We start from the raw sequence: 12,075 nt of genomic DNA, 5'->3' as shown, positions 1-12,075 counted from the left end.
GGGGACTGCGCTGTTTAATCCAATAAGAATTTTATAGGTTTTCTGATTTATTTTCTCTAGGAATTGTTGGAAAAACTAAAACTTTAGAGGTATTTGGATTTTTTAGCATGTTGTTCAACACTTTTTTTTGTTGTGCTTTTATATTTGGATCTTTTCATAAATTCCATGACAATCGTGATTTTTGAGTTTGGAAGTTTAGAAGTGGTTTCTAAAACCACTAAAATCTGAACTTTAATAAATAAACCTCCTTGTGTCTGAATCCCCCTTCTCCTTTAGATTGTAAGGTCTATTAAGCAGGGCCCTCTTTAACTCTTGTATCAATTATTGGTTGTAGTTTTTGTCTGTAATCAATAAGTATAATGTATACATGATTCTATTGTACAGTACTGAGGAATACATTGATGCTTTATAAATATGTGTTTATAATAATAATGGTAATAGGAATAGAGCAGCCATTTTTGCTCTATTCAACTTCATCCTAACAAATGTTACAAATGTTTCCTTGATTTTACCCTTCAATAGCATATAAAATAAATCTCTTATGTGCATGGAAATACTCTTTTATTATTATTATTATTATTATTATTATTATTATTATTATTGCCATGCAAAATATTGTTTTCTAAATTCTGAACTGGTCTAAATAATGGCCCTTTAACCATTTTGCTGCTAGGATTCAGCTACAAAATGCCATGAAGGGACTACTGAATTACATTTTCTTTCAGTGTATTTTAAATCTGATAATATTCTATTATATTAAAATAATGACTTTATTGCAACTATGGGTTAAAGACCCCATGCCCCCATTCTCAAACAAAGCAGTGATATAGATAAAAAAAATACAAATAGATAAAAAAATATTTAAAAAAATGACTGGAGCTTGTGTGGTCCCATCAAATGGGAATGTAACATGTAGGGGATTCGACTGTACTCATAACTCGAATAGGAGGTTATTTATGAATAATTTTAAATGTCTAACATTTAATCGAATAGGAACAACCCGAAAATTTTGAATAGGATTCAAATCAAGTTTTCATCCGGTTTTAGCTGGTGAAGTTTCGAATTAGAACTATTTCCAGGATCAAGGTGTGATAAATTGACATTTTAAATATGAAATTGTGGGTTTTGACCAAAAAAAATTTAAAATTCGAATTTACCTTTCAAACCTTAGTAAATGTGCCACTTAAAGTCACTCTAAATTGAACAGTCATCCCAATAATAACCTTAGGGCTATGCTGGATCCATGTAATTCAAGGAGCCAAAAAATTTGTTGATAATAGGTATTTGCAATATCTCAGAACAGATGGCAGCACCCATATAATGTCATCAGTGTATCATATACATTCCTTGCCAAGGACTGTAGTAGTTATAAAATGTCTTTAGGAGCTCCACAAGTCCATATCAAGTAAATTTTCATGAAACAAGTACTGTTCGCACAACAAATAAATTAGTTGCCCATGTTGTTTAATATATTCTTAGATAAGCACCAATATTGTCTATGGCCTGTTATTAAAATGGTGTGCAGTTTATTTCCTTTTTATATACTGTTTATTCTGTTATATTTTAGAGGAAACGTTAATAATAAAGTATTATAATTGATCAGACAACATGAGAATTTTGTTGGGAATGTCAAAGTAAGTCAGTTAAATGTATTGTTTGTATTAAATTGTCTTGCCAGGTGAATATAAAGTAAATTATGTGCTCTTCTTCTTAATCTCCATCTAGTTTAAAAACATTTTTATTTGCTCTATATATCAAACAAATGTAGCCGTATGAACAGCTTATATCTACTAGTGCCTTACATTTTTGTCAATTATGTTAATGAGATGTAATGATTAATTTTTACTGTTGAACATTTCATTAAGTCATAATGTCAGTCTTATCTGCTTGAGCTGCATGTTTCTCCCATTGCTTTGAAGTCAATTTAAGCTACATTATATACAAAATTAAATCTTACTTTTATGGCTAGACCCTTGGGGTTCAATGAAAAGCCTTTATGAGATAGAAATTAAAAGTACTGGTTGCAAATACTATTACATTATACAAGCTATTATTAAGGTGATTTGCAAAGTTAGCACTTCCTCCATGCACATTTTTCACTGTTAGGAATTTAGGACTTACAAACCCATGGGACTTATAAAGAAATGAGTTCCATTAAAAAGATACCTTTTATTTATCAGGAAACACAATTTACTCACATTTATTACACCTTGAACCAAACAATGAGAAGTGGAATCATTGCATAATATGTAAATAAAATACACAAAAACTCAGTTGTGTTGCAAATTGCAAACTCAACACATTTTTTCCCACAATGCCATTTATTAAAGAAAGAGGCTGCAACTTAACTCCTTTTACCTGTGCAATGTCAGTCATAAATGGAAACCATTCAATAGGTAAACTACGCTTTTATTTCTTGTAAGATATTTGGGCAGATTTATTAAAAGTCAAAGTAGCCGTAGATAGCAAAAATTCATCAAAAATCCCATCTGCAGGGACTCCATGTTGTGACTACTCACACAAAATGCATAAAAAAAACAAAAAGAAATTGGGGTGGGTGTATACTATGCAGTATTGAAAATTGAAAAATATGTAACCAAAACAATCAATGTATTGTAAAAAAATACAAGAACCATGAATATCCTGTAAAAGATATATCCTTATGCATGGAGCTCAGGGATATTATCAGTTAAAAAGGTTATGATTGATAGACTGAGAGGAGTGAATGTGTTAGTATATCAATATACATTAAATATGGTTTAAATTTGATTAAGACACTTAGAGGGCATCCAGGAGGATATAGCAGACAGGACATTGGACAGATTGAGTGATCCCCCAAATGAAAGTCTGACAAGAAAGAAAAATGAATCACCTATATAGACAAGGCACCCCTCCTCTGGAATTTACTTCCATGTTCCATTCAACTTTGTAAGAATTTCTCTGCATTTAAGAAATATATTAAATTATATTTCTTTACAGAAGCTAAATGGTGTGCATAATGCATAATTACATCCATGTTCCATTCGACTTTGTAAGAATTTCTCTGCATTTAAGAAATATATTAAATTATATTTCTTTACAGAAGCTAAATGGTGTGCATAATGCTACATTTCTCACTTTGCTGTCTTCCGATCTTGCCCATCCCTACAACTTGGGGCCATTTGGAAGCACAAGTGAAGTTTGCAAGGTGCCATTTTAGGTACAATGCCGTAATATTTTTATAATTCCAGCATAATTGTGGTTGGGAGGTGGCTGCATGCCCATCAAACACACTTGCACTGAAAATCATTGGTGTGAGGATGCCCTCATTTCTGGCACTCAATGTCAACATGAAGTCTGCTTCTGATTCTTTAAGCTTTTAAAATAGTCCCAACATTTCTTCAGCAGCCCCCCACTTTGGTATGGTGTATACAGTTGACAAAATGTTTAGCTATCATCATTTCAATTAACATGAACCCACCCCCTCCGCCAGATATTTGATCCCAGTTCCATCAATATAATTCAAAAGCCTATTGGAGGAATGTAATATAAAAAAAAATTAAGGCAAAAAACATTTGTAAAGGCCTTTGTGAATGTTATCAACCAAGATTTTCATTGTTTGCTCCATTTTTGACTGATTTCGGACCTCAAAGATTTGCTCACAAAGTTGAATAAATGCCTTTTTTTTCCGAACATGCATAATGTATGTAATAAAATGTCACAAATGCAAAGTGTTTTTGTGCCAAAATATTTAATGATACTTGAGAGCAGGTGTTAACCTTTGCTTGAGTTATAATAAACAACGAATAATCTTATATTGCGAGCAGTGCTAAACATTAGCAAAAATGTGAATTTAAACATCGATGCAACTTTAGTTACATTCCCCCCCTTAATCGTTTTACAGATCCATACAAGTGAACCCACGAAGTAGGCAATGTTATTCGCCGCAATCAAGGAGAGACAGGCGTAGAGTCCCATACTAGTATTCTAAATGTATTCTTTGCATTTCTTTACTATTACTAAAAGTCTTGTTTACTTTAGACTTTATCTTTTGTTTTAATAATTGTGATGGTGAAATATTTTGATGAAATGTGGACATTTCATCTCATATTGAGTGACAGAAACTCAATATTATATAAAGCTATTACTGAACTTGGCTAATGCTTTATTTTATTATTTAATATATAATTATTAATATGCCTTGGTAAGACAAATCCAGGTAATGTCCATGGTCTGGATGGGCAGCCTAGTACCTAGTTATCTGTAGGAGCCGCTATATTTTGTAGAACACAATAGATCACCACAGTTTGTTTCTGAGTGCTTAATAAGCATAAAGGATTCACACACATAATTTCCACTCTGCCATGATATTTTATAACCTGAAGCTTGAACCTAGGGCCATCATGGCCTACTCTTATTAGCCCAGACATGCACTCTGTCCACACCCATGATAGGTCTTGTGTTTCAACTTCATGGATACTATTTTATCTTGTTGCATAACTGCCTGTCCTCACAAACATATGTATTACCCAATCCTGGCAATTTGATACTGTTTCCTGATCTGGTCCCACCCATCCTATATTATTTCCACTTGTCCCCATTATTTGGACTACTCATGGTCACACAGTGAAGTTTACATAATTAAGTCCTGTGTAGCAGATGTGAGGAAATTCATCAAATACCCATCAAAGTGCTAAAGTAAAAAGTGGTTTTTACAAAGCACTTGCAGCAGAGGATTTGGGAGACTCCTGCATTACTTTACGCACCACATCATTGTCATTGTAAATGAGACCTGCAGTATTTACCAGTTGGTGGAAAGTTCTTCAAAAAGTTAGCTGTATAGGCAGAAGTACTTGCCTAGTTATTTTGTTTAATTGACTGACTCTATTAATATACAGCAGAATTTCAATTACTTCATTAGAATATTGTAGCCCAAATAGAGTGTATGTTATTTGCCTGATTTCATGTATGCTTTAAGAGGAAATATAGTGTACCTGGGATGTACTGTACAATACAATGACCACATACAATATATCTAAATGTACACAATCAGTTCCTCTTAATGTTGTTCTCCAAAAGCACAAAGACATCTGCAAGGAACACAGGTGCATGCAGTATTACAGTATATAGATATACCACTGGGAGATTTGAAGCAAATGAAGGTTAATTTTTATCCAAACTTTCATTGTACAATTTTTCATTATTCAACCAAATATTTTGTGCTAATAATAGTTCACTCCAAATATCACTGGGGAATCAGGAACATCAAGAGAGCTTCTCCAACCCCCCCCCCCCTCTAGCCTTTAGACTGGGCCCTCCAACCACTGTTTAAAACACAGTTTTTCTGTTAAAAAGGAAAACATTTTGATAAAAAGTCTGTATTAAGTGAAAAAACACAGTTTGGGTGATAGCCCCACAGTTTAGAAACCACTGATGTTTGTATTAAAAGACTTGCTACAGAGGAACATTGGAGACTACATTGATTTAGTGTTATATAAATCTACTTCTTATGTAAATTAAATACATCTTCCAATGTTGATTTAAACAAATCTCTTTAGTCTGATTACTTGCGGAAATTTTAGAGAAATCAAAATACTAGTTGCCCTACTTTGTTTGATGCCCGTGTCTGATTCCCACCTGCTGTCATATGTTATCATTTGGAGGCTTTATCTATTTATATTTAAAAAAGAGACATTTTCATCCTTAAAGTGAAATCATTTACAAGAAAATTATAGGTCCCTAGTGTTAAACTTCTTTGCATATTAATTTTGTTAGCCTTACCTCCTGCAGTCCAGAGATGGAGAAGGCTTGTTGGATAATGTGGAAGCTAATTCCCCTTATGTTCATTTGTACTAAAACATAATACATATCACTTAAAAAATGAGAACTGACAAGGGAATGGAGTGCATTCTTTCTTACCAGGAACTACCTTAATATAAGGGAATCTGCATATTTTAACTCTGCATTGGAGAACGTGTTTCGGAGTCAAGGCAAATTAAATGGATTGTACTAAGGGTCAAATCCCTAGGACAACTCTTTTTATCTTTTTGTGAATAGAGGAGGGGCATTTATGTCACATATTTCCCTTCATTGTAGCCTTGCTTTTCAGAATTGTCATGGTTTAATGCTACAATAATAGTAGGGTATGTTTGGGGAGGTTACAGCTTTGTCTGCTTTCTCTGTTCCTTTGTTTTTTTGTCCTTTTTTCTAGAAAATCTGCAAAGTTACAATACCATTTTTTTAAACAAAATGCTTCAACATGCCAAGCAGGAAAAGCTGACTTAAGTAATGCATTTTGTGGATTTGTTTTTATTGAATTTTCTAGTGATATCTCGGATTTAAAAGTAAAATTGATAATGTAGCTGTTAAAGTACACTTGTAAAGAAGGATGGAGGGTAGATATGAAAAATCAGAAATGAAAAGAAGTAAAATCAAACAGAAACAAGGGACTTGAAACGATAAATGAAAAAAATATAGAATACAAAAAACCGAGGGAAAGAAAGGTTAGTAGAGAGATAAATGGTAAAAAAAAAGAGAATAAAAATGGATGAAAGGGAATGAGGAAAAGAATAGGATTTCTATATCTTGTAAGAGTTAGGAACACATTTTTAGAAAGCTCCATAAATCAAAAGCCAAGTGTTTCTCTTTATATATTGCTAGCTTATTAGGTTACCCATTATAAAGAATGTTGAATAATAATAACAATATGCCAATTCATTCTCCCATAGGGGCTGATTTATCAAAGTTTGAATTTAAAGTTTTACTGTAATTCATGGCAAAATGCACAATTTGAATTAGAGTTTCCAAATCTCAAATTTTCAATATTTATTAAGCATGAACAATTAAACACCAAAAAAAAAAAGTAAAACTTTGCCATCTAGAAGCTTGCGAGTTCAGGGGCAAGTCAATGGGAGTTGTCTTAGGCAAAATGTAATGATGAGTAGAATATAAATATAATGCTTTTAATTCACTTTTTTCATGGTTTTATTTGATTGGGTTTTAATATTCTATTTTTTATAATAAATAAGCAAACATTTGAGTGTATATGAATTCTAAAATTAACATCGAACTTGATGGTGAAACAAAACTATTGGTTTCTTTAACATTGAAACACTTTTTAGTAGCTAGGCCCAGATTTGTGGTGAGGCCACAAAGGCCTTGGGCAGCAAAATTTTAGGGGCAGCATGCCACCCAGCCTCATACTAATATTGCAGTGCATGTTCTCATGGAGGGCAGGGGCGTGCGTGCGAAGGCAGGTTGGCGGGCGCTTGGCCGGAGCCGCTGAGGAAAATCCAGCCCCGTTAGTAGCCCTAACTTGCTCCTCATTATTTACCCTTATCTAGAAAACTTTAATTAGCTAATGATTTGCCTTAAATACTTGGTTGCAAGTAATTTTAGCATTGACTGAGAATTTCTCTCCGACAAACATAGGGAATCTGTTACTTTTAGAACAAGTTATTCAAGGTTCCTTAATGCATATGTTGAAGCTATTTCAGATTCTGTTGTTTTAGAAACTGTGCAAGATGGCACATCTTTGAAGGGAAACATCATGACTGATAATATTAATCTTGATTCAGATTTTGACAACTCATCTGACATCTATACTTTTTCATGTAGTCTGCATCCATCACTCCTTTAACTATTATCTCAATATTAGATATTTTTTTCCCAAGCAACCTAAGCTGATTTGATTAATCTCAGCACAACCTCAATTCTTTAATAACATTCAAAGTGCTGTGCTTATTATATACTGAACACATACTTCAGTGTCAGAAAGCTGCAACTGAAATATTGATAACAAAGAAACAGGAAGGTTTTCAAGTGATGGCATTTCTGACTTGTTTAAGATACGAATAGTTGACTAGGTAAAGTCATCAAAGGAGGATTAGTATGGAATTAGTTTCCCTTTCTTTAAAAAAATGTATGCATGTCAAGAAATGGGGAGTGTTGTATGAAGCTGAAATCTAATGCAGTTTTTGTGACACAGATATTGCTGAATATACAAAATGTGACCATCATGCTGCTTGTTATACTTTCCTGTACACTTTTAGTGAGAAACTTCAGATGTGATGATTGCAGCTATTCATATTCAAATCACTGCATGATCTTTGTATGCTATATCATTCAGAATTCAAGTATCCTGTCAGAGACACCCTACTTACATGTAAAAGTTAGTGGGTCTCTTTTAAATATAAAATGTCATTACTAGTGATGGGATAAATTCAGCAGACGTGAATTTAGGTCGAATTTCGATGTTTCGTCACAATTGAATTAATTCTCGAAACTGCGACGACAATTTGCCGGTCATAAATAAGCCGTGTTGTAAAAAATCGGCGCGTGTCAAAATTGTCGTCCACATGTCAAAGTTGTTCGGACACCCATTGACTATAATGCATTTGGACCAAATAGTCGTGCGTATAAAAATTGTCACTCGTAAAAAAAAATTTGACACCCATTGACTTCAATGCGTTTTGCAAATTTTTTACCGTTTTGCTGTAAATTCTCATTTTTTTTGGTAAATTGAAATGCCACAAATTCGCTCGTCACTAATCATTACATCCAAGCTGCTGTGGACATTTAATACACCAATTTCACAAATAAAAGTCTGTTAAACAATTTTTTTCAAATGTTAAATTGTCCAGTAGTGTTTCCCAAACCTAATAGTTCTACATAAGGCATTCTGTTAAAGCACCAGTAACATCAAAAATGTTTTTTTTTAAAAAATTTGTTAGTATACCACGAAAAAAAACACCAAGACTAATTAAACGTTACATTCGCATAGCCATTATTATGAAATGACTTACCGAAACTCCGCCTGCACTCCTCTTCTGAAAAGTCGACACAACGTCGATCCATCGCGAGGCGCTCACTTTCTCCTCCTTGCCTTCCTTATAGGAAATAGCCAGGGAGGAGAAATCGAGTGCCGCACAATGGATCGTCGATGTGTCGCATATTCTGAAGAGGAGCGCAAGCAGAGTTTCAGTAAGTTATTTCTTAATAAAGGCTGTGCAGTTTTAAAGTTTAATTAGTCATGGTGTGTTTTTTTTAAAAAAATTTTTTTGATGTTACTGGTCCTTTAACAGAATGTCTTATGTAGAACTATTAGGTTTGGGAAACACTACTGGACCATTTAACATTTAAAAAAAATAGTTTAACAGAATTTTAATTGTGATATTTGTGTATTACAAAGTGTTAGAATCAACTGGTTAGACCAAAAAGTAACTAAATGACACACGCCTGCTCAGATGTTTACCCAGTGCAACCAGCTGCTTATTATTATTCTTACTAGTTTGGGATTGCAACAGGAAAAATGGTTCTGACCTTAATTAAATAAAAATGTAAATATGTCAAATGTATAAAACATCCCCATATTTTGTATCACAATGACAATTCACCATTAAGATTCAGTTTTAGACTGTACAATCTGTGTAACTCCTATCTAAGCATGCTCCCAGTTTTGAAAAATGTTGAAATATTTTTGGTTAGGGATCAGCATTTTCTCAGCTGATACAAATTCCCGCCAAAATTTCTGTTTTCTTAAGTGCCAAACATTTTTAGAAATCAGTGTTAGAATTTTGTCATGCGATATATTTTGATGGGAAAAAAAATGAGTTTCTTCTCATGGGAAAATAAACACAAGAACATATGCCTATTGTCTCCAAATTTAGTGGATAAAAGCCTGTCCATCAACTGCAATGCATTTAGTGCAAGAAACAACACAAAGAAAAAAACACCCCTAGACTCCTTGAGATTTGGTGCAAGAAAGAAGTGGCAACAAAGAGCCCATTAAGTCCAAATGTATAAATTTTTTTCTGGCAATATTGCTATTTTGCTATTTATTTTGCAAAATGAAATGAGGCAGTTTTGCTCATCTCTAATTTTGGCAAGCGCTACACTATTAGTTAAAATAAATCTGTTTTCCATTCCTGTGATGCCCATTAAATGACCCACACTTGACCTGAATTTGTTAACACTATGATATATCTTATGTCTCTCTTCTTTATGCTAATGTAAGTCTAGTCATATACAGTATTGGATATATAACTTTGCCTTATCTTCTTTATCCTCTTTGCCAACTCGGGATCATATGGATGCTGGGTAAACAAACTGGCTGATTTTACCATTTGTAGCTTGTAATTTATTTAATTAATAATGCTTTGGTTGTTTTCTATCCAAAAAAAAAATACAAAGTAGCTATCAAGTACCTCTCCTACACCTTTCACAGGGTAGACAATCAGTGAGAGTGAAAACAGAATCGCAACCAGTGGAGAAGTGGCAAGAGTGCCAAGGAAATCTTGAACGTCAAGACATAGTCGACAAGCTAAAGCGAGGTTAATCAGGCAGAGGTTCGGTCCAGGCAGCAAAGGTTTAGCAACATAGAAACAGGAAAAGGTCAAACATACAAAAGTCAGCAGCAAATACAATTCTCAGAGTCCAGACAGAAAGTAATGATCACTTCATAAAGTGAGCAGGCTGGTGCGCCCTTTCATTCCCTGGGTGTATGCATAGAACGAATCCGGATGCGGGTCCACATGCTTCCATTTTTCAAAACTAGGAGCTTGCTTAGATAGGACTTCCACGGGTTGTGCAGTCTAAAAACGAATCTTAATGGATAATTGTCATTCTGATGCAAAATATGGGGGATGTTTTATAAATTGGACAAATTTACATTTTTATTTAATTTAGGCCTTAACTGAACCTAAACATTTTCCCGACTGCAATCGCTAATAACATGTTCTGACCAGTGCCCACCAGAGAGTCAGAGAGTAGTACTAGTGCCCAGTCAGAGAGTAGTACCATCAGCCTTTCAACTGCCATATCTTTTGAAAACGGAAGAGCTTTCACTTTTTATTGCAGTTTGCGGATGAAGAAAAGTTTGCAGCACACCCTATTAGACATACAGGGGCAGATTTATCAAGGGTCGAATTCCGAGTTTATGGGAGTTTCTACCATCAACTCCCATCAACTCGAAATTCGGAGAAAAAAACAACCAATTGAAATTTATTTAAAAAATTAAATTTTTATAAAATGGGTGTATAGGATCGAGTTGCAAATTCGAATTGAATTTGAATCAAGTTTTTTCAAAAGTCCACCAAATGACTCCAAAGGTGAATAGGTGGAAAATTAGTGGACATTTTAAGTGCTCAAAATACCATTGGAATATTGTCTAAACCATTGTTCATTGTCATATAATAGTGTTTAATTGTATGTGTTTTTTCTTTTCCCTTGTAAAAAAAAAAGAAGAAACAACAGCATAGATGTGCAGTGGCATCTATTTGGAATTGGGGGGGACATTCGTTCCAGATATATTTCTAATTCCACTCCACAGAAGTAACTGAATGAGTAGGTCACACTGGGGGTAAACCAATGCAATGCAAGCTATTCACATCATACGGCTCTAGCTGCAAGAAAGTCAACCCCCTGTTACTTTCATTTTATAAATCATTTTGCTTTACAATGTGGCTTTTATTTATGAGGTGTTAGTCAGGTAATTGATTTACCAATATGTTAAATTCCTTTAGTCAACACGTTCCTGGAAAATGTCACAGCTATTTCTAAAGTGCAGTGCAAATATATAGATGGAGCAAAGTGCACATATTAATCATTGCTGGAGTCGACCATGTAGGATTTTGTCCAATGGGCTTTTTTAATGTTACCCAAACATGTCATAAAATGCCAAGCCAAAAGCCCAAAATTCAAAAATAAAAGACTTCCAGGTCACTGGTTCAATGCCTGATTTTAGGATTTCTTATTGCATTCCTGAGTGTTCCTAAATTTATTATAATGAATAAACAGTTCAAATACACTCACGATACTTTAAATAGCTTGTGGACTGTAGGCTAAGCGTGTCTCCCAATCACGTGACCCAGCGTGATGTACTAAATCATAGAAACAAAGATGAAGACGCAATGCCGATTCAATTGGTGTACTTAGAGTACCTCCAAATCTTTAATGTGCGGAATATAGCCAAACGTTTCAGGAGCCTCACGATCCCTTCCTCAGTGGATAAGTGCACCAATTGAATTGGCATCGCGTCTTCATCTTTGTTCCTAAATTTATTATAACTTGATTCCTGGAGGCAAATTCACTAAGCGC

Source organism: Xenopus laevis, chromosome 5S, assembly GCF_017654675.1.
Source record: "Xenopus laevis strain J_2021 chromosome 5S, Xenopus_laevis_v10.1, whole genome shotgun sequence".
NCBI lineage: Eukaryota > Metazoa > Chordata > Amphibia > Anura > Pipidae > Xenopus > Xenopus laevis.
Note: the sequence above shows the minus strand (reverse complement) of the source record.